Genomic DNA, 23,295 nt, shown 5'->3' on the forward strand with positions numbered 1-23,295 from the left:
AAAACTTTAAGTTATCGGTGGAACACAGGGCAGGCCGGTTACAGGGAAACGCGGATGCCCTGTCCTGGGTACACTGTCTGGCGTGTGTTCACCCCCTCAGGGTTGAACAAAGGGGGGTATGTGAAACAGTGAGAGGCTTGGTCTGGGAAAACAGGTATTTTCCTCCCAGCATGTACAGCCAGGTGAGGTCAAATACCGGACCGGATTTTAAGTGCCGGTTCGAGTTTTGGCAGCACCTGGCTGTCCTTAAATAGGCAGCTGGGCTCAGAAGGGGGGTCTCTGTGTTGGGATCTGGGAGCCTTGTGTCTGGATGAAGGCTTGCTATCTGTTTGGTGTGAAAACAGGTTGGTGCTTCTATGCTCAAGGACTCTTTGAGGCAGGATCAATAGGATCAATACGGCAATTGTGCACAGGATGGAAAGGCAGCGGAGAGTCAAGAATCGGGCAGAATTCGGTACCTGGGTAGACAAACAGAACAGCACACCTTTGCAGAAACTAGCAAGGTAGATTAACCTATTGGTCAGGCACCTTCCCACAGGGGAAGGTGCCTTAAGTACCCCGTGGTTGCCAGCCATTGCTTGGTGAAGATTAGGGTGCATTCACGTTGTCCTTAAAAGCCAGAAAGTGTGCACGAGCAGCCAATAGCTAGACTGGAGGGGCCTAGTTGGCAAGCACAGGCTGCAGCCGGCAAGAGGAGACAGTACATGGGATTCTGGCAGCAGAGCATTCTGCTGGAGGGCAGAGGAAGGCCAGCGGGTCCAGACTGCCGGAACAGAAGCAGCGACAGTAGCAAGGTAAGTAGAGCAGTGCCTGCGCCCTGCCCAGGGGAGCGGGACAGCAGCGGGCATGGGCTGTCAACATAACACCAGTATTGGAAGTTGAACACCATTTTCCTTTCTTTGGCAACTGGAAACTGTGATTTTGGTGAGCACAAATAAATGCTACAACCCCCTTTATGTCACATGATGGTCCATTGTTTTTCCTGTGCTGTGAACCAAAAATATTCAGGCTCAGCTAAGAAACCATTCATTAGGGACTCTGTCCAGTGATAAATTACAATGGGAGAGCGGAGTATTATGTTAATGGTTGTGGTAAAAGATTTGCCAATTTGGAATTGTTGATGAGTTTCTTATTTGCAGTTTAGAAACATAAGTTTTGATGGAAGTGATTACTTTTGGTCCCAGTGTCGGAGCAGTGATGCGGTGTGGTTGTGATCCTGAAGGTATGTGACAGATCTGTCAGGTGAACTTAGGTAGGAATGTTAACTGAGAGAAACGGAAATCCCTCTGTAAAGATGCGTCTGAGCTGCTTGTCTGAATGCTGATGTCACATGAACGTAGAAGTAAAAGGTAACTCTACCCACAATGACTGTAGCCATACTTGCTTTGGCATTCCATTATTAAAGTGTACCTTTTTTTAATACAATTTTTGACATGAAAAGATTTTTCCAAAGTTGTCTTCTGTGGACTGCTAAGCGCTGTGACTCCCATCCGTCGCTAGAATCGGTCATGGCACTATTTAGAGCACTCTGGCACCTTCAATTCTCCAGATGGTGGGCAATTGTGTGGCACCGCTTCAGCTCCCTTTGTCGTCTCTTCAGTTTATTCAGAAGAGACAAAGTTGGTTGTATTGATTTATAAGGTTTGGGTCTACCACTGTGTCCCTTGAGGCGAACAAGACAAAAATGGACTTGGGACACTAAAGACTGGACTGACAGCACTATATAGAGTAGGTGATGGAGAGAGCTGCACAGACAGAGATAATCATGCAGGCTTCACGAACAAGAAATTTATGTTTTTGGCACCACAACCAAAAGAATGTAGGAGATGGTCCCTTTATGTTCAGGGCCATGGTCTATCTGCACTATAGTATCCAATCAGAGCTGCCACTGAGAGTGTGGTTTAGGGGGATAGGAGTAGGCCGTGTATTGAGCCCAGGCCACTGAACATGTAGGAACCATCTCTTTTCTGTTGAAGTACCTGGGAATGAAGACATTGATTTCTTGGTCATCTTGGTCACTGCAAGATGATCGCTAACGAGCGTTCATACGAACACCTGTTAGCGAAATATCAGCCAGTGTAATACAGCCTTAACTGCAGTTGGCACCACAATATTCCTACCATATGGTTTCAGTCTCTAACAGGCTGCGGCATCTCTGTCCTCACAACTACTGCGCACATTCTATACTGTCCCTACACGGTTTTTGTATGTCCTCCCTTGCAACACACAGTATTGCACACAGTCTTTCATACAGAGTCGCTCACATACAGCAGGCTCTCTGGTCTCACTTTAAAGCCTCCTTTTATTCAGGTCTCAGCTGCTCTCAGAGGCTAGGTGGCTTCATGATACACCTAGCTCTGGCCTCAACACCATGTAGGCCCCATTGTGGTGCCCCATAATAGCTAGAGCCACTCACCTCTACTGCTAGCTGGCTACATGCAGGAGTCTGCTGCATCTTCCAGCTCACATTACCGATGTGCAAGCTTTTCTCTTTCTCTCTTTCCTGTGTTGCTCCAGGAGGTCTGTCTGCACTTCTACTTATCCTCTCTAGGGACATGCTAGCTTGTGCAGGGATTCTAGTGGCATAACCTCCATGTTGACCTCTGACTCAGCCTAGCCCTTTTCTGATTACCTGGCAGTTTACCCTTTTACTGTAACAAATGGTATACATAACTTAGTTCAATACACATTATCTATAGTCCATTTTCTAGTGGAACCCTTGTGGTTCACCAGCACACTCAGTATAGACTTTCTTCTACCCCCCCCCCCTTACCCCAAGTGTAGGAACATCCCCACAGACTACCTGTGGTGTCATGGTGAAGGCCTCCACCTCTGCTCAAAGACGATGTACCAGATGTCAGTAAATAATATGAAGAACATCTATAAATTGCTGCATTATGACCCCTAATAAATACTCTCACGTCACAGCCGGGAAGCAGTCATTTCTCAGTGACCTCCCGCTCTCCAGTCGCCCGTGTCTATACAGTAAATCCTCGTCTAATAAATTCTCTGAGTGCCAGTTTAACTCTGACATAAGGAAGAAAAATGGAAGAACAAATGTGATTTGGATTGGTGACATTTGAGTCTGCGGCCATACAAACTAATTATTTGCCAATGAAATGAAAACATAATCAGATCCAACATATTTGACCATTCAGTCAATAATCGGATAATGGTCAAGCGGGTGACGGTGGAACAGTCCTTAACTCATTCTACAAATGATAGTAATAAGGAGACGGTGCGAAGAGCTGGCACCCCGAGTAATGAATGTACGGAGCTGTTCCTCCCGGCTGCTCCTGTAGATGCATTTATTTTTCTCATTATCTTACACACAATCTCTCAGCTATTGTCTGTCACTATGGCTCACTCAAAAAGCTTCAGAAAGTGCTAAAGATGTCAAGACGCGATAAGCTTCATTTATTTTTATAACCGTCATCAGCAATTTCTTTTTTTTTTTTTGCTTAAAGGCCTATAATAGAATTCACTGATTGGAATCAGTACCATATCAGAATATAGATATGATAGCGCATTCTTTGAAGGTGAATGGTGGACTGAAGGACATATCACCTATTTCAAGGATGATAAATAGCACTCAAGAAAAAAAAATTCTGATTTTTTTTTTCTTTTTTACTTTTCCCGATCAATTTTTATTCTTTACAAAGCATTGCAAAACTGAACAGGGTGTGGGGTGTGCAGTAATAAGATGCTACATGAGGATATGCTCGGTAATGCTGCATGCTGGAGACAACACATGGGCGGCGAGAAATCAAGAACAGACATTGACACCCATGATAAGCTGGGTTGATCATTTAGCGCAGCTCATCATTATCTTTTTGATTTTCAATAAGACTGCTTTAATTGAAACCCTGAAGAACGTGACTTCATTCACTCCATAAAAAAAAATATAGCAGTGTGCCACCCAAAAGAAATGCACTAGGATGCGGTCTATTGCAGGCCTTCTCTGCAAGAGAAGGTCCTCACATAAACTATTCCCCAATCTTCAAGGCCAGAAGGCTCCTGCAAGGGTCAGGGACTTGTAGCCACAGGTGTTGGCCAATAGCCTCAGTTGAGGTCTCTCAAGGGGTTTGCAGAGGGGTGAGGAACCTGATCATTACACACACACACCCCTCAACCTCAGGGGGCAGCCTGTAAGGGTTCTGCAACCTTGAAAGGTCCTAGTGACAAAACAAATATGGATAGTGATAGCGAACACACAGTGAACAGAAAAACTGTGTGCCATTACGACCCGGATATTCGGACGGAATTTTAAAAAATCATCATCTTGCCAAGCCAGAAGGCCCGGGCAAAGAGAGTTGAGTGAGCTCAAATTGTGAGGAAGTGAAGTACATGCACATGTGCCATCACTCAGTGGGCTTCCACCCTCAGTGAGTTTGGGCACCCCAGGGTTATCACTCATGGGGCACTTCTGCACCTTGGGCTTTTAAACAACCCAGCCCATGGCTTAGATCTGGAGGCCCTTGGTCCCCTACCAATGGCAACAAATGGCCCGGACATACAACGGATAAGAACAGATACTACACTTGATCTTAGCCAAAGGGCCGAGAATAGATTCTCAAAGTCAAATGTATGGCATCGTCTTAGAGAAATCACTGTTGGCACTATGGCTTTTCCTTATAGATGCTTTATGGTAGTGCCCTACACAACCTGTGATGCTTTTTGTCATGTCCTTGGTCATTCGAAGGGAAGAATCCTAACAATACATTAAGTGTTCTCTTGAAAAATTGAATAATAAAATGAATAAAGAATTGGTCTAGCTCTTGGAAGGTACTGGTTCTGCTTGTGGAGATCCATCTGATAAGTCTTGCAGGCAATGCTTCCTGTGAAAAGTATGCAAATCAGCTCTTTTCCAGAAGAAAGAAATACTGTCTCTCTAGTGCTACCGTTTGGTAGTGACCTACTGATATATATATCCCTAGTCCTGTTTCAAGGATCTATAATGGGTTGGACAATGACTCACAGGGTGGCAGTAGAGAGACAGTTTTCTTTCTTTTAGAGGAGACCTAATTTGCATAGGAATTGACCTGAAATTGGTAAATTGGTGTGTCCACTAAGGGCCTTTTTTACATGGGCCACTGATCAGGAATGAAAAATGCTTTTTCCTAATTGTTGCAGTATGTAAACACAAGCAAATGCTTGTCTGTTGGGCGATTGCATCATGTGGCACCAAATTTCCATGGCAGCATGTGAATTTAAGCAGAGGTATAACTTGAAGCTCCAGGCCTCAATGCAAAATTTATAATAGGGCCCTCAACAATCACTTTACATTTATAGCAATGATCTACTCATATGTGGTAGAAACCATTTGGACCCCTTAAGCCACCAGAACCAATCTTGGCAGCCCTGATAACTATGCCAAAAGGTCTCTGTGAAAGGTGGGCCATATTATTTCTGTATTGAACATGTCATAGGTGCTCTGAAGAGGGAAGGGGGGAATTTATCATAAGGGAAATTTAAATCTGAGTTGACCTAATTTGTGCCACATCTATCACATCTTTAAACATAACACTTTTGTCTAGAGATGTCACTCCAAGTTTTTGTAAGCCACCCCCTTACTGCAGTAAGATTGCCCATCTTTTGCAAGGTCGTAATTGACAAGTCTGGCATGCACCTAATTAAAGGGGATGGTCCATCTGGGACATATATAATGGCATATCACTAGGATATTCTATAAATGTCAGATAGATGTGTGTTTCACCTCTGGGAACCACTCCTATCTCCAGAATGGGACCCCAGAACAAAGAGCACATCACCCAAGGACGTGGTCCTCTCCATTCACTGCCACTGTATCTTGCTGCCGAAAATAGACAGCTATTTTTTAGAAGTCCCATAGCAGTTAATGGAGAGCATGCCACGGAAGTGCGGTCACCCCTCCATTTACCACTATAGGACTTCTGAAATGATCCAAGTCAGAGCTCGTTTTTCAGAACTCCCATAGTGTTGAATGGAGGTTGGCCATGCATGCACTGTGTGTTCGTTCTTCAATTTAGTGTCCGGGTCTGAAGATAGAAGCAGGTCCCAGAGGTCGATCCTGACCTGCACCTGTCTGACCTACATGACATATCCTATCAATAGGCCATAAATATTCCAGATGGGAATACCCCTTTAACCACCTAACTATTTTGCACAGCTCGGGCAGTGGGAAAAGTAGCTAAATGGAGGCGGGAGAGCTGATTTAGATGCTTCTATCTCCTGAATGGTAGCAGCTAGAAACATGCAATTGGTCTTGTTTAAAAGCTAAAATTCCAGGCTGCTAAAAATGGCAGCTAAAGTCCAAGCAACAGGAGAAATTACTGTTAGAAATGAAGTCGTGAAAAATCGAGGGTAAAACCTGTTTTTACTTTCACTTTCAGCTGTATTCACAGCATCCCGATTTCTATCAGTGATATCTTCCCCTGTACTGAACATATTGCTGTCATTCTGGTAGCTTTAAACCTTCAAACAAGACCAGTGGCATGTTTCTAGCTGCTACCATTCAGGAGATATTGGCATCTAAAGCAGCCCTTCCCCCTCCAGTTTTCCCACTGCTGGAGTTGGGGCAAATAAGTTATGGGGGTTAACATAGCTTACCATGCCCACTTTTTCAATGTGCTTAGAATGGTATAAAATAACAAAAATTAGCAACATTTTTCGAAGCAAAGGACTCATACTGTCACGATCAGTGTGTGTGTGTGTGTGTGAGTGGGGGGGGGGGGGGTAAACTCCACACTGAACACAGGAGGGAAGGGGAACAGTAACTGGGCCTGGAAACTAGGGAAGAAACAAGTCACCTCCTAGACAACCCTAGGAATATTCATATGCAGGATACCTAGGCCTTTATATCCCTATTAGGCCCTGGAAAAGGTTAGGATAAGAGACAACCCATTCCTCCCAGATGGATGTATGGTAGTCTCTGTCTCAGGCCCAGATACAACAACAGGGAATATAACAAACACAAACAAGCGCGACACTTAACTTCTGTAGAGACGAACGAGCAGGAACACCAGAGACAAACTCACACCAGCTCAGCCAAACCCAAATGAAGCTATCTACCGCATAGTCAGAAGGGTGGGGTCAGACTATAAAGGGTTGAAGTGGTGATTTGCATTAATATCGGCCGCTGGAACCCACATCCTCTCCTCTGGTCCAAAACCCCTCCAATGGACAAGATGCTGGAGGGATCTACGGAGAACTCGGGAGTCCACAATCCTGCTGATTTGAAATTCTAAATTACCGTCCACCATGACAGGAGCGGGAGGCAAGGAGGACAGCTCAACAGGTTCGACACATTTCTTCAACAACGACTTATGAAATACATTATGAATTTTCAAAGCCTGAGGAAGTTCAAGACGTAAGGCTACAGGGTTAACAATGGCAGTGATCTTATATGGACCAATAAATCTTGGGCTCAACTTCCAAGAAGGTACATTAAGCTTAATATTTCTTGTGGACAGCCACACAGAATCACCCACTCTCAGGTCCGGACCATTCATACGTCTCCTGTCAGCCACACGCTTATACCTGTTGCCCATCTTTTTCAGGTTATTTAGAATTTTCCACCAAATTGAAGACAAAGAGGAAAATCGTTCCTCCTCAGAAATACCGGAAGTATGAGAACCAGAAAATGTGCCAAACTGCGGATGGAATCCATATGCCCCAAAAAAACAGCGACTTATCAGTGTACTCCTGTCTATGATTATTAATGGCAAACTCAGCTAACAACAAGAATGAAGACCACTCCTCCTGGTTCTCCAAAACAAAACATCTCAAGTAAGTCTCCAGATTCTGATTGGTGCGCCTCGTCTGTCCGTTCGAATGATGATGAAAAGCCGAAGAAAAGGACAATTGTACCCCCAGTCGAGTACAGAACGCTTTCCAGAATCTGGAAACAAACTGAGTCCCCCAATCAGACACCACATCAGAGGGAATGCCATGTAGTTTCACGATGTTATCGACAAACACCTGTGCAAGAGTCTTGGCATTAGGTAGAGCCGGCAATGCTATAAAATGCGCCATTTTGCTAAACCAATCAACTACCACCAGGATCACGTTTTTTCCTGAAGAATTTTGTAAATCCATGATAAAGTCCATGGACAAATGCGTCCAAGGTCTGGACGGGATGGGTAACGGAAGAAGAGATCCAGAAGCTGAGTATGTGTCACCTTAGCACGAGCACAGGTACAACAGGCTGACACATAGTCCTCAACACACTTACGCAGCCCCGGCAACCAAAATCTGCGCGACTTGAAATCGACTTCCAGGGTGTCCAGCCAAGACAGTACAGTGATGTTCCTCAAATACCTTATGACGTAAGTCTGAAGGAACAAATAATTCCCTCTTGGGCCTCCAACACCTTAGCCTCAAGATCAGGATATAGGGAAGATATGACTACCCCTTCAGACAAAATAGGACTAGGATCTTTAGAATCACCCCCCACCTCCTCAGGAAAGCTGCGCGACAAAGCATCCGCCTTGATGTTCTTAACCCCAGGGCGGTAGGTGACAATGAAGATAAATCTGGTGAAAAACAGTGACCATCTGGCCTGCCTTGGATTCAGTCTTTTAGCCGACTCAAGGTAAGCCAGATTTTTGTGATCAGTAATTACCGTAATAGGATGAATTGCTCCTTCCAACCAATGGCGCTATTCTTCAAAAGCCAATTTAATGGGCAGCAATTCCCTATTACCCACGTCATAATTTCTTTCAGCTGTCGAGAATTTTTTTAAAGAAAAAAGCACATAGGCGCCATTTACTAGGTGAAGGACCTTGCGACAAACCTGCTCCCACCCCTACCTCGGAATGCGTCAACCTCTACAATGAATGGCTAAGACACGTCCCGTTGCACCAGAATAGGGGCTGAAGCAAAATATTCCTTCACAGCAGAAAAGGCTTGTAATGCCGCCTCCGACCAAACTGAGAAATCGACCCCCTTCCTAATCATGTCTGTTAAGCGTTTAACCACAGTTGAATAGTTCAAGATAAATCTACGGTAGTAGTTGGTGAATCCCGAAAACCGCATAAGCGCTTTCAGATTTTCGGGTCGATCCAAGTCCAACACTGCACGGACTTTCTCGGGATCCATACGAAAACCTGAGGGTGAGAGCAGGTAACCCAGGAATTGCACTTTCTGAACAGCAAAAACCGAATTTTCCATCTTCGCATACAATTTATTCTCTCTTAGGATCTGTAACACCTGTCTCACATGATCCTTATGAGTCTCCATGTCTGGAGAATAAATTAGTATGTCATCCAGATATACAACAACAAATCTCCCTACCAGATGATGAAAGATGTCATTGATAAAGTGTTGAAAAACCGCTGGAGCGTTGTTTAACCCAAAGGACATGACCAGGTTTTCAAAATGACCCTCAGGGGTATTAAATGCGGTCTTCCACTCATCCTCCTCCCTGATCCTTGCCAGATTATATGCCCCCCTCAGATCCAATTTAGAGCACACCTTGGCACCGACAATCTGACTAAACAAATCCGGAATCAAAGGAAGGGGGTAAGCACCACGGACGGAAATACGGTTGAGCTCACGGAAGTCCAGACATGGTCTAAGGGTACCATCTTTTTTTTTTTACAACGAACAACCCAGCAGCCACTGGGGATTTTAATGGTCTGATATGACCCTTCGCCAAGCTCTCGGTGATATACTCTCGCATAGCCTTTCATTCGGGCTCCAAAAGATTATACAACCGAGATTTTGTCAGTTTAGCTCCAGGAATAAGATTGATGGGACAATCATACTCCCTATGCGGGGGTAACTCCTGGGTACCACTCTCAGAAAACACATCAGAAAATTCGGAAATGAACGAGGGTACAGTTTTAGTGGTGACCACAGAGAAAGACGCATTAAGACAGTTGTCCATGCAAAAATCACTCCAATCGAGAATCTGTCTCGCTTGCCAGTCGATGGTAGGGTTATGTTTGCTTAACCATGGTAAGCCCAAAACCATCGGAGCAGGCAGACCCTCCAACACATAACAGGAGATAGATTCCTGATGGAAATCACCCACTCTTAAATGGATGTCATTTACCACCTGCGACGGGCATTTTTGGGTAAGAGGTGCAGAATCAATTGCAAAGACAGAAATGCTTCTCTCTAGTGCACTAGTAGTCAACCCATGAATACGAACAAACTGTCCATCAATCAGGTTAACCCCAGCCCCACTGTCGATAAATACCTCGATTTCCACAATTTTGGACTCTAGCGCCACCTCGACCGACAGGAGAAATCGGGTACTACCAGTAAATGACAAAAGTAAGTTTTCTTGATCCCCACCCACACCACCAATAGTAATTTGGGGATTAAGCGTTTTTCTTTTGTTTACACCTTGACGCTGAATGTACTGAGAAATATTCACGAAATGTCCCTTCTTTCCACAACAAAAACAGACTCCCTTCATATGACCAGAGCTCTTACCAGCAGTCCCAGGAGTAGCTCCCCCCAACTGCATAGGCTCCTCACAAGGTGTAACCACAGGTGTCTCTTTACCATAAGTGTCAAAGGAAGCCGCCACCTTATTTGACAGTACGTCCTGAGGGTGAGGACCCTTAGATCTCCCCCTCAAGCGTCTATCCAGACGTCCAGCAAGGGACATAGCTGATTCCAATTACTCAGGTTTTTCATGAAAGGCCAATGCGTCCTGCAGCCTCTCAGATAGAACCTGACAGAGCTGGATACGGAGAGCAGGATCATTCCACTCCGTATCCGTAGCCCATCTTCTAAATTCAGAGCAATAGATTTCCATGGAGCGCTCTCCCTGCCATAAACCAGGTAACTTGGTCTCAGCCTGAGAGATCCGATCCGGGTCACCATAAATAAGATCCAAGGCTCTAAAACATTCATCTACTGACTGGAGGGATGGTGATCCGGTCGGGAGAGAAAAAGCCCAAGACTGTGCATCATCCTTAAGCAAAGAAATGATCATACCCACACGTTGACACTCATCCCCAGAAGAGTATGGACGCAGCTTAAAGTACAATTTACACGATTACCTGAACCGAATGAAATTGTCACTATCCCAAGAAAATATGTGTGGGAGGGCAACCTTAGGTTCAGGGCAGGCCTGTACCCAGCATCGGAACCAGCCGCCTGTGATCTCTGAATACGTAAGACTGTCGCGCAGAGGTCAGCTACCTCCAAAGACAGTGCCTGCAGCTGTTCGACCAGTACAGACATAGGATCCATAGCTGCACTGACCTGAACGAAATGGCGATTTATATGGCAGTAGATAATGTCACGATCAGTGTGTGTGGGGGGGAGAAACTCCACACTGATCACAGGAGGGAAGGGGAACAGTAACTGGGCCTGGAAACTAGGAAAGAAACAGGTCACCTCCTAGACAACCCTAATCCGGGCCCTAACTATCTATCAATATGAATAGACCTTGAAGGTAGGAATATTCATATGCAGAATACCTAGGTCTTTATATCCCTATTAGGCCCTGGAAAAGGTTAGGACCAGAGACAACCCATTCCTCCCCAGATGGACGAATGGTAGTCTCTGTCTCAGGCCCAGATACAACAACAGGCGATATAACAAACACAAACAAGCACGACACTTAACTTCTGTAGAGATGGAAGAACAGGAACACCAGAGACAAACTCACACCAGCTCAGCCAAACCCAAATGAAGCTATCTACCGCATAGTCAGAAGGGTGGGGTCAGACTATAAAGGGTAGAAGTGATGACCACTGAGCAACAGCTGAGAAAAGGGAAGTGGTCATTAACCCTATCAACACAGAATCAAGAGAAATCAAGGAGGCTGTTAGATTCCTCCACGCTCAGCATGGGTGTAGGAACCCCCAAAAATCTGGGGGGGACAGCATTTTTGCTCGCCGGGTATAAACTTACAGTTCTGAAGACTCAGTGGTGCTGGCTTGGCCGGGCAGAAGGAGTGTGGGAGACTGTGAGGCCATTTTCTCCAAGCTGCTCCGGATCAGTGCTCTGGGCTCCGGGCTGGAAATGGGCACAATAAGAAAAAAATATTTTTCATTACACCTCAGGTCAGACCACCAATCAGACCCCCAATGTTAATCAGACCTCAGCTAAAAGCCCCAATAAGATCCCCAATGTTAATAAGACCTCAGATCACACCTCAGCTCAGACCCCAATATGAATGACCCCCAATCAGACCTCAGATAAGAGCCCCATGCCTCATAGCAGCCCCCAGTGCCTCTAAAGCAGCCCCCAGTGCCTCTCATCAGCCCCCCAGCGCCTCTCATCAGCCAGTAATAACAGCCCCCCTCAATCATGTGGCAATAATAACAGGCCCCCCTCAATCATGTGCCAGTAATAACAGGGCCCCCCCAATCATGTGCCAGTAATAACAGGGCCCCCCCAATCATGTGCCAGTAATAACAGCCCCCCCAATCATGTGCCAGTAATAACAGCCCCCCCCAATCATGTGCCAGTAATAACAGGGCCCCCCCAATCATGTGCCAGTAATAACAGCGCCCCCCCCAATCATGTGCCAGCAATAACAGGGCCCCCCCATTATGTGCCAGTAATAACCAGCCCCCCCCCCATTATGTGCCAGTAATAACCAGGCCCCCCCATTATGTGCCAGTAATAACCAGGCCCCCCCATTATGTGCCAGTAATAACCAGGCCCCCCCATTATGTGCCAGTAATAACCAGGCCCCCCCATTATGTGCCAGTAATAACCAGGCCCCCCATTATGTGCCAGTAAAAAAATAATTAACACTTATACTTACCTCTTTGGAGCGATGAGATGCAGGACTCTTCCGGCCTGTGTCCCGACTCCAGCGCTGTACGGCTCAGGCGGCGCGATGTCGTCATCGCGCCGCCTGCGTCGGCCTCTAATAGGCTGCCAGCCTAGTAGTGCCGGCAGCCTATCAGAGGAACAGGAAAGGGACACACCTCCCTGCCCTGCTCCTCCGCAGCCTTCTGTTTGTATCGCTGTCCTGAGGACGGCGATACAAACAGTCAGATCACCATGGAGATGAGCGCTTCGCTTCCACAATGGAAGCGCTCATCTCAGTGCCTGCCCTGCCGCCGCCGCACACACTGCCGCTGGGGGGGATTTGACCAAACCTGTCCCCCCCCGCATTATTTCCTGGGGGGGATCCGTCCCCCCCGCTTCCTACGCCCATGATGCTCAGCCAATCTCCTTGATTTCCTGACATCAGTCACCTGAGGGATCGTGACACATACATTCTGATAAATCACTCCTGACTCTATGTAAGGGCTCATTCACCCGACCGTATCAATTTTTGCCGGCTGCAAATTGTGGCTCCGCAAAACACGGATACCAGCCGCCTGCCTTCTGCATTTTGCAGAACGGAACATCCTTCTCCATGATAGAAATGCCCGTTCTTAATCGCAAATACGGATCTTTTTTTTGCGGGACCTTGTAACGGACATATGCCTTTTGCGGTCCCACTGAAATGAATGGGCCTGCATCCGATCTGCAAGATTGCGGAACGGATACGGACAGAAAAATATGATCGTGTGAATAAACCCTAAATCAGACAAATCTTAATCACTGAATTTAAAAAGTTCAAGACTAAGGGCTTATGCACATGAACGTTCCGTGTTTTGCGGTTCGCAAACTGCGGATCTGCAAAACTCAGAGGCCGTCTGTGTGCATTCCGCATTTTGCGGAATGGAACTGGTGGCCTATTATAGAAATGCCTATTCTTGTCCGCAAAACTGACAATAATAGGACATAATCTATAATTTTTGAGGGGCCACGGAAAGGAGCAACTGATGCGGGCAGCACATGGAGTGCTGTCCACATCTTTTGCAGCCCCATTCAAGTGAAAGGGTCCGCATCCGAGCTGCAATTAATGCGGTTCAGATGCGGAACCAAACCACGTTAGTGTGCATGAGCCCTAAGGGGGACTAAGGTCAAAGATTGTAGAAATCAATGTACTAATAATAGTGCAGTATCTATAGGGGGTATCAGATGTACCTTTGTCCTTTTATCTGGGGGGCTCAAATGCAATGGTGATAGGTTGGGGACCGTGTTTCAGAACTTTCATTGGGGCCCAGGAGCCTCCAGCTTCACCTGTTTTGTACTTCATCTGGAATACCGTACAGCTGATGAATAAGCAGATTTTGATACCTCGGGGGTCTTAATAAATTCCAGTTAACATAGAGCTGATGTGAACGATCCTGAGAATAACTGATTGCCTGTTGTAGGATCAGGGAGAATTTGTTCTCTTTCAAGTGTCTGGTAGGGGGTCTTGTCTCAGTCTCTCTGCATCAATACAACTGCGCTTTACAAAAACGCAACGTGACATCCACTTGTCCTACATCAACCTCTCTAATCATGTAACCCCGTGACAGCATTCCTTTGTTATCCATGCAGAGTGCTCCAGGAATTATTCCCTGAGAAAACAGTAAAAAAAACAAGTCACTTCAAGGATTCAAGCTGATATTTTTGCGCGTGCGCAGAATGACTTTTCAGCTTGTGCTGCGCATACTGGGGGCAGGGTCAGCAGGTTTGCCATTATTAGAGATGAGCGAAGTATTGGAAAATTCAATGCGACTGCTTTCCCAAATCTTTTTAAAAAATTTGCTTTGTAACAAACTACTTTGTCATGAAGCGCCGTTACCAGTCATTGTACCCCTGAGATGCCACGTTCATAGCTGATCGCGACATCTTACATTAACCCCTTCGCGACCGCAATCCGTATATATACGTGATAGCTGCAAATACCCCGTGCAGCTACCACGTGTATAGACGTCATGGCAGCTCTTTAATCCAAGCGCTGCAAAGCACTTGGATTAAAGCTTCTGCCCCTGCCCTGCTGCTGTCACGGACAGCATACAGTTCAGTAATTCCAGCAAGGATACCAATCAGAGTGGCCCCTTGCCGGCAATCGATCCGATTGGTTAGTCTATGCAGACTAACCAATCGAATAGCGTCAGTGAAAAAAAGCCAGTTTCAGGCTCTGATCTGCGCTCTGCAGGTCAGAGCCTGAAATCAGATAGTGTCCTCGTGCCCCCCCCTGATCTGTGCGCCAAGCCCCCCCTTGTCCCCGCCTGCCCCTTATGAAGTCCCCCCCCCGCTCCCATCCACATTCCTGCAGCCTGCCCAGTGCCCTGATGCGGTCCACCTCCTGCCCCCATTTGCGCTGCCCCTCAATGCTGGCCGTACCCCCCCAACCCCCCCGCCCCCCTTTTCAAGGCTGACCCCATGCCGTGCGGTCCCCCTGCTGTGTGTGATGGCCGGGGCTCCATTCCTGAGCCGCCGCCATCACTCAGCAGAGAGTGTCAGCTCTATGCTGACACTCTACTGTAACCCCATAGATGCCGCGGCAGCGGCATCCATGGGGTTAATAGAGGGAGGGGGCTCCCTCTCTCCACCATCGGGGCTGCCGCGCTGCGATGGCAGCGTCTGATGGTTGCCATGGCAATCGGACGCTTTGCAAAAGCGTCCACTGTTGCCACCTACAGGGCATCTGATTGTATTATACTTTGCAATGCAAGAGCATTGCAAAGTATAGTACAGCCATCAGCCCCACTGGATCTTCAAATAAATAAATAAATAAATAAAAATGTAAAATTAAAAAAATAAATTGCCTTTTCCTATAAAAAATGAAAAAAAAAATAAAATAAATACATATATTAGGTATCACTGCGTCCGTAACGACCGTCTCTATAAATATATCACATGATAGACCCAGTCCGATAAACATCATAAAAAATTTAAAAAAACGGTGTAAAAAAAGCCATTTTTGTCACCTTACATCACACAAAGTGCAACAGCAAGCGATCAAAAAGGCTTATGACCCCCAAAATAGTACCAATCAAACCATCACCTCATCCCGCAAAAAATTATACCCTATTTAAGACAATCGCCCAAAAAATAAAAAAGCTATGACTTTCAGACTATGGAGAAACTAAAACATCATTTTTTTGGTTTCAGAAATGCTATTATTGTGTAAAACTTAAAGGGATTCTGTCACCAGGTTTGACCCCTGTCAGCTAAACATATGCTGATGTTCAGGGCCTCATCAGGATTCCTAATGTGGGCTTCTAAATGTCATCTGTGGGCTTATTTTGCTAAAAAACAGCTTTTACTAACCTGTCACTCAAAGAAATAAGGTGCCCAAGGGGATGTCAAGGGATGCAAGGTGCCGGCCGCACCCGCCGCCGTTCGTGCCCAGCGCCGCCTTTCCGGACTTCTGCACCGCCTCCTAATCCTCTGTGCCGCCTCTCGCTCTCCCTCCATCCCCCCTCCTCCCTCCATCCCCCCTCCCCCCTCCTCCTGCTGTAAGATCTCGTGCGCACAGGGCTCTGCCTGATGCGCCCGTGCGGACTTCTCGATTTGGCTTCTTAAAGCGAAGTGCGCATGCGCCGGCACTTCGCTCAACCCAGGTATGACCTGCACTCTGGCGCCAGCCTCTCAGAGCCCAGTGCGCACGTGCAATATCTTACAGCAGGAGGAGGGGGAGGGAGAGTGAGAGGCGGCACAGAGGATTAGGAGGTGGCGCAGAAATCTGGAAAGGCGGCGCTGGGCACGAACGGCGGTGGGTGCGGCCGGCACCTTGCATCCCTTGACATCCCCTTGGGCACCTTATTTATTTGAGTGACAGGTTAGTAAAACCTGTTTTTTAGCAAAATAAGGCTACGGATCACATTTAGAAGCCCACATTAGGAATCGTGATGAGGCCCTGAACATCAGCATATGTTTAGCTGACAGGGGTGAAACCTGGTGACAGAATCCCTTTAAATAAATAAGAAAAAGTATACATATTAGGTATTGCCACGTCCGTAACGATCTGCTCTATAAAACTGTCACATGACCTAACCCCTCAGATAAACGCTGTAAAAATAAATAAATAAAAACTGTTTCAAAACAGCAAATTTTTTGGTCACCTTGCCTCATAAAGTATAATAATGAATGATCAAAAAATCCTATGTACCCAAAAATGGTACCAATAAAAACCTCAACTCTTTTTGCAAAAAACGAGCCCCTGCACAAGACGATCGGCAGAAAAATAAAAAACATATGGCGTTCAGAAAATGGACACACAAAAACATAATTTATTTTTCAAATTTGGTTTATTATGTAAAACTGAAACAAACAAACAAACGAAGTAGACATATTTGATATCATTGCGTCCGTAACAACCTGCTCTATAAAAATAGCACATGATTTACCCTGTCAGATGAATCTTGTAAAAAAAGAAAAACTGTGCCATTTTTCAGTTACCTTGCCTCACAAAAAACTTAACCACCTCAGCCCCCCTAGCTTAAACACCCTTAATGACCAGGCCACTTTTTACACTTCTGACCTACCCTACTTTCACTGTTTATTGCTCGGTCATGCAACTTACCACCCAAATGAATTTTACCTCCTTTTCTTCTCACTAATAGAGCTTTCATTTGGTGGTATTTCATTGCTGCTGACATTTTTACTTTTTTTGTTATTAATCGAAATTTAACGATTTATTTGCAAAAAAATGACATTTTTCACTTTCAGTTGTAAGATTTTGCAAAAAAAACGACATCCATATATAAATTTTTCTCTCAATTTATTGTTCTACATGTCTTTGATAAAAAAAAAATGTTTGGGTAAAAAAAAATTGTTTGGGTAAAAGTTATAGCGTTTACAAACTATGGTACAAAAATGTGAATTTCCGCTTTTTGAAGCAGCTCTGACTTTCTGAGCACCTGTCATGTTTCCTGAGGTTCTACAATGCCCAGACAGTACAAACACGCCACAAATGACCCCATTTCGGAAAGTAGACACCCTAAGGTATTCGCTGATGGGCATAGTGAGTTCATAGAACTTTTTATTTTTTGTCACAAGTTAGCGGAAAATGATGATTTTTTCTTTTTTTTTCTTACAAAGTCTCATATTCCACTAACTTGTGACAAAAAATAAAAACTTCCATGAACTCACTATGCCCATCAGCGAATACCTTGGGGTGTCTTCTTTCCAAAATGGGGTCACTTGTGGGGTAGTTATACTGCCCTGGCATTCTAGGGGCCCAAATGTGTGGTAAGTAGTTTGAAATCAAAATCTGTAAAAAATGGCCGGTGAAATCCGAATGGTGCTCTTTGGAATGTGGGCCCCTTTGCCCACCTAGGCTGCAAAAAAGTGTCACATATGTGGTATCTCCGTACTCAGGAGAAGTTGGGCAATGTGTTTTGGGGTGTCATTTTACATATACCCATGCTGGGTGAGATAAATATCTTGGTCAAATGCCAACTTTGTATAAAAAAATTGGAAAAGTTGTCTTTTGCCAAGATATTTCTCTCACTCAGCATGGGTATATGTAAAATGACACCCCAAAACACATTGCCCAACTTCTCCTGAGTACGGAGATACCACATGTGTGACACTTTTTTTGCAGCCTACCTGGGCAAAGGGCCCCACATTCCAAAGAGCACCTTTTGGATTTCACCGGCCATTTTTTACAGATTTTGATTTCAAACTACTTACCACACATTTGGGCCCCTAGAATGTCAGGGCAATATAACTACCCCACAAGTGACCCTATTTTGGAAAGAAGACACCCCAAGGTATTCCAAGAGGGGCATGGCGAGTTCCTAGAATTTTTAATTTTTTGTCACAAGTTAGCGGCAAATGATGATTTTAATTTTTTTATTTTTTTCTTACAAAGTCTCATATTCCACTAACTTGTGACAAAAAATAAAAACTTCCATGAACTCGCCCATCAGCGAATACCTTGAGGTGTCTTCTTTCCAAAATGGGGTCACTTGTGGGGTAGTTACACTGCCCTGGCATTCTAGGGGCCCAAATGCGTGGTAAGTAGTTTGAAATCAAATCTGTAAAAAATGGCCGGTGAAATCCGAAAGGTGCTCTTTGGAATGTGGGCCCCTTTGCCCACCTAGGCTGCAAAAAAGTGTCACACATCTGGTATTGCCGTACTCAGGAGAAGGTGGGGAATGTGTTTTGGGGTGTCATTTTACATATACCCATGCTGGGTGAGAGAAATATCTTGGCAAAAGACAACTTTTCCCATTTTTTTATACAAAAGTTGGCATTTGACCAAGATATTTATCTCACCCAGCATGGGTATATGTAAAAAGACACCCCAAAACACATTCCCCACCTTCTCCTGAGTACGGAGATACCAGATGTGTGACACTTTTTTGCAGCCTAGGTGGGCAAAGGGGCCCATATTCCAAAGAGCACATTTCGGATTTCACAGGTCAATTTTTACAGAATTTGATTTCAAACTCCTTACCACACATTTGGGCCCCTAGAATGCCAGGGCAGTATAACTACCCCACAAGTGACCCCATTTTGGAAAGAAGACACCCCAAGGTATTCCGTGAGGGGCATGGCGAGTTCCTAGAATTTTTTATTTTTTGTCACAAGTTAGTGGAAAATGATGATTTTTTTTTTTTTTTTTTTTCATACAAAGTCTCATATTCCACTAACTTGTGACAAAAAATAAAAACTTCCATGAACTCACTATGCCCATCAGCGAATACCTTGGGGTCTCTTCTTTCCAAAATGGGGTCACTTGTGGGGTAGTTATACTGCCCTGGCATTCTAGGGGCCCAAATGTGTGGTAAGGAGTTTGAAATCAAATTCTGTAAAAAATGACGAGTGAAATCCGAAAGGTGCTCTTTGGAATATGGGCCTCTTTGCCCACCTAGGCTGCAAAAAAGTGTCACACATCTGGTATCTCCGTACTCGGGAGAAGTTGGGGAATGTGTTTTGAGGTGTCATTTTACATATACCCATGCTGGGTGAGATAAATATCTTGGTCAAATGCCAACTTTGTATAAAAAAATGGGAAAAGTTGTCTTTTGCCAAGATATTTCTCTCACCCAGCATGGGTATATGTAAAATGACACCCCAAAACACATTCCCCAACGTCTCCTGAATACGGAGATACCAGATGTGTGACACTTTTTTGCAGCCTAGGTGGGCAAAGGGGCCCACATTCCAAAGAGCACCTTTAGGATTTCACAGGTCATTTACCTACTTACCACACATTAGGGCCCCTGGAAAATGCCAGGGCAGTATAACTACCCCACAAGTGACCCCATTTTGGAAAGAAGACACCCCAAGGTATTCCGTGAGGGGCATGGCGAGTTCCTAGAATTTTTTATTTTTTGTCACAAGTTAGTGGAAAATGATGATTTTTTTTTTTTTTTTTTTTCATACAAAGTCTCATATTCCACTAACTTGTGACAAAAAATAAAAACTTCCATGAACTCACTATGCCCATCAGCGAATACCTTGGGGTCTCTTCTTTCCAAAATGGGGTCACTTATGGGGTAGTTATACTGCCCTGGCATTCTAGGGGCCCAAATGTGTGGTAAGGAGTTTGAAATCAAATTCTGTAAAAAATGACGAGTGAAATCCGAAAGGTGCTCTTTGGAATATGGGCCCCTTTGCCCACCTAGGCTGCAAAAAAGTGTCACACATCTGGTATCGCCGTACTCAGGAGAAGTTGGGGAATGTGTTTTGGGGTGTCATTTTACATATACCCATGCTGGGTGAGAGAAATATCTTGGCAAAAGACAACTTTTCCCATTTTTTTATACAAAGTTGGCATTTGACCAAGATATTTATCTCACCCAGCATGGGTATATGTAAAATGACACCCCAAAACACATTGCCCAACTTCTCCTGAGTACGACGATACCAGATGTGTGACACTTTTTTGCAGCCTAGATGTGCAAAGGGGCCCACATTCCTTTTATGAGGGAATTTTTAGACATTTGGATCCCAGACTTCTTCTCACGCTTTAGGGCCCCTAAAAAGCCAGGGCAGTATAAATACCCCACATGTGACCCCATTTTGGAAAGAAGACACCCCAAGGTATTCAATGAGGGGCATGGCGAGTTCATAGAAATTTTTTTTTTTTTGCACAAGTTAGCGGAAATTGATTTTTTATATTTTTTTCTCACAAAGTCTCCCATTCCGCTAACTTGGGACAAAAATTTCAATCTTTCATGGACTCAATATGCCCCTCACGGAATACCTTGGGGTGTCTTCTTTCCGAAATGGGGTCACATGTGGCCTATTTATACTGCCCTGGCATTCTAGGGGCCCTAAAGCATGAGAAGAAGTCTGGAATATAAATGTCTAAAATTTTTTACGTATTTGGATTCCGTGAGGGGTATGGTGAGTTCATGTGAGATTTTATTTTTTGACACAAGTTAGTGGAATATGAGACTTTGTAAGAAAAAAAAAAAAAATCCGCTAACTTGGGCCAAAAAAATGTCTGAATGGAGCCTTACAGGGGGGTGATCAATGACAGGGGGGTGATCAATGACAGGGGGGTGATCAATGACAGGGGGGTGACCAGGGAGTCTATATGGGGTGATCACCGCCCTGTCATTGATCACCCCCCTATAAGGCTCCATTCAGATGTCTGTATGTGTTTTGCGGATCCGATCCATGTATCCGTGGATCCGTAAAAAACATACGGACATCTGAATGCAGCCTTACAGGGGGGTGATCAATGACAGGGGGGTGACCAGGGAGTCTATATGGGGTGATCACCCCCCTGTCATTGATCACCCCCCTATAAGGCTCTATTCAGATGTCTGTATGTGTTTTGCGGATCCGATCCATGTATCCGTGGATCCGTAAAAAGCATACGGACATCTGAATGCAGCCTTACAGGGGGGTGATCAATGACAGGGGGGTGATCAATGACAAGGGGGTGACCAGGGAGTCTATATGGGGTGATCACCCCCCTGTCATTGATCCCCCCCTATAAGGCTCCATTCAGATGTCCGTATGTGTTTTGCGGATCCGATCCATGTATCCATGGATCCGTAAAAAACATACAGACATCTGAATGCAGCCTTACAGGGGGGTGATCAATGACAGGGGGGTGATCAATGACAGGGGGGTGACCAGGGAGTCTATATGGGGTGATCACCCCCCTGTTATTGATCCCGCCCTATAAGGCTCCATTCAGATGTCCGTATGTGTTTTGCGGATCCGATCTATGTATCCGTGGATCCGTAAAAAACATACGGACATCTGAATGCAGCCTTACAGGGGGGTGATCAATGAAAGGGGGGTGATCAGGGAGTCTATATGGGGTGATCACCCACCTGTAAGGCTCCATTCAGACGTCTGTATGTGTTTTGCGGATCGGATCCATCTATCAGTGGATCCGTAAAAATCATACGGACGTCTGAATGGAGCCTTACAGGGGAGTGATCAATGACAGGGGGGTGATCAATGACAGGGGGGTGATCAGGGAGTCTATATGGGGTGATCACCCCCCTGTCTTTGATCCCCCCCTATAAGGCTCCATTTAGACGTCCGTATGTGTTTTGCGGATCCGATCCATCTATCAGTGGATCTGTAAAAATCATACGGATGTCTGAATGGAGCCTTACAGGGGGTTATCAATGACAGGGGGGTGATCAATGACAGGGGGGTGATCAGGGAGTCTATATGGGGTGAACAGCGTCTAATATACCTGTTAGGGGTTCAAAAAATCACATCTCCAGCATGCAAGCGAACGATTGCCGCTTGCAGGCTGGAGATCCACTCGCTTACCTTCCGTTCCTGTGAACGCGCGCGCCTGTGTGCGCGCGTTCACAGGAAATCTTGCGTCTCGCGAGAGGACGCGCTGGCGCGTCCAGGAGGAATTAATCAACCACCTCCAGGACGCGTCGCTGCGTACGGCGGTCCGGAGGTGGTTAATATAGAGCAATAAAAAATCATATGTACACCAAAATAGTACCAATAAAACTGGCACCTTATCCCCTAGTTTCCAAAATAGGGTCACTTTTTGGGAGTTTCTACTGTAAGGGTGCATCAGGGGAACTTTAAATGGGACATGGCATCTAAAACCAGTTTAGCAAAATCTGCCTTCCAAAAACCATACGGCCTTCCTTTCCTTCTGCGCCCTGCCGTGCGCCCTTACATCAGTTTACGACCACATGTGGGGTGTTTCTGTAAAACGCAGAATCAGGGTAATAAATGTTGAGTTTTGTTTGGCTGTTAACCCTCAATGTGTTAAAGAAAAAAATTGAATAAAATGGAAAATCTGCCAAAAAATTGAAATTTAGAAATTTCATCTCCATTTTCCTTTAATTCTTGTGGAACACCCTAAAGAGTTAACAAAGTTTGTAAAATCAGTTTTGAGTAACTTGAGGGGTGTAGTTTCTACAATGGGGTCATTTATGGGGGGTTTCCACTATGTAAGCCCCACAAAGTGACTTCAAACCTGAACTGGTCCTTAAAAAGTGGGTTTTGGAAATTTTCTTAAAAATTTTAAGAATTGCTTCTAAACTTCTAAGCCTTCTAACATCCTAAAAAAATAAAATGACATTTCCAAAATGATGCCAACATAAAGTA

General features: G+C 45.2%; 1 pseudogene; it reads right to left on the reverse strand.

Moving 5' to 3' along the window:
* Nucleotides 1–4,457: 4,457 nt before the first annotated feature.
* Nucleotides 4,458–4,571, reverse strand: LOC120996682 (annotated as a pseudogene).
* Nucleotides 4,572–23,295: the final 18,724 nt, after the last annotated feature.

The sequence above is a fragment of the Bufo bufo genome, chromosome 3, assembly GCF_905171765.1.
Source record: "Bufo bufo chromosome 3, aBufBuf1.1, whole genome shotgun sequence".
Taxonomy (NCBI): Eukaryota; Metazoa; Chordata; class Amphibia; order Anura; family Bufonidae; genus Bufo; species Bufo bufo.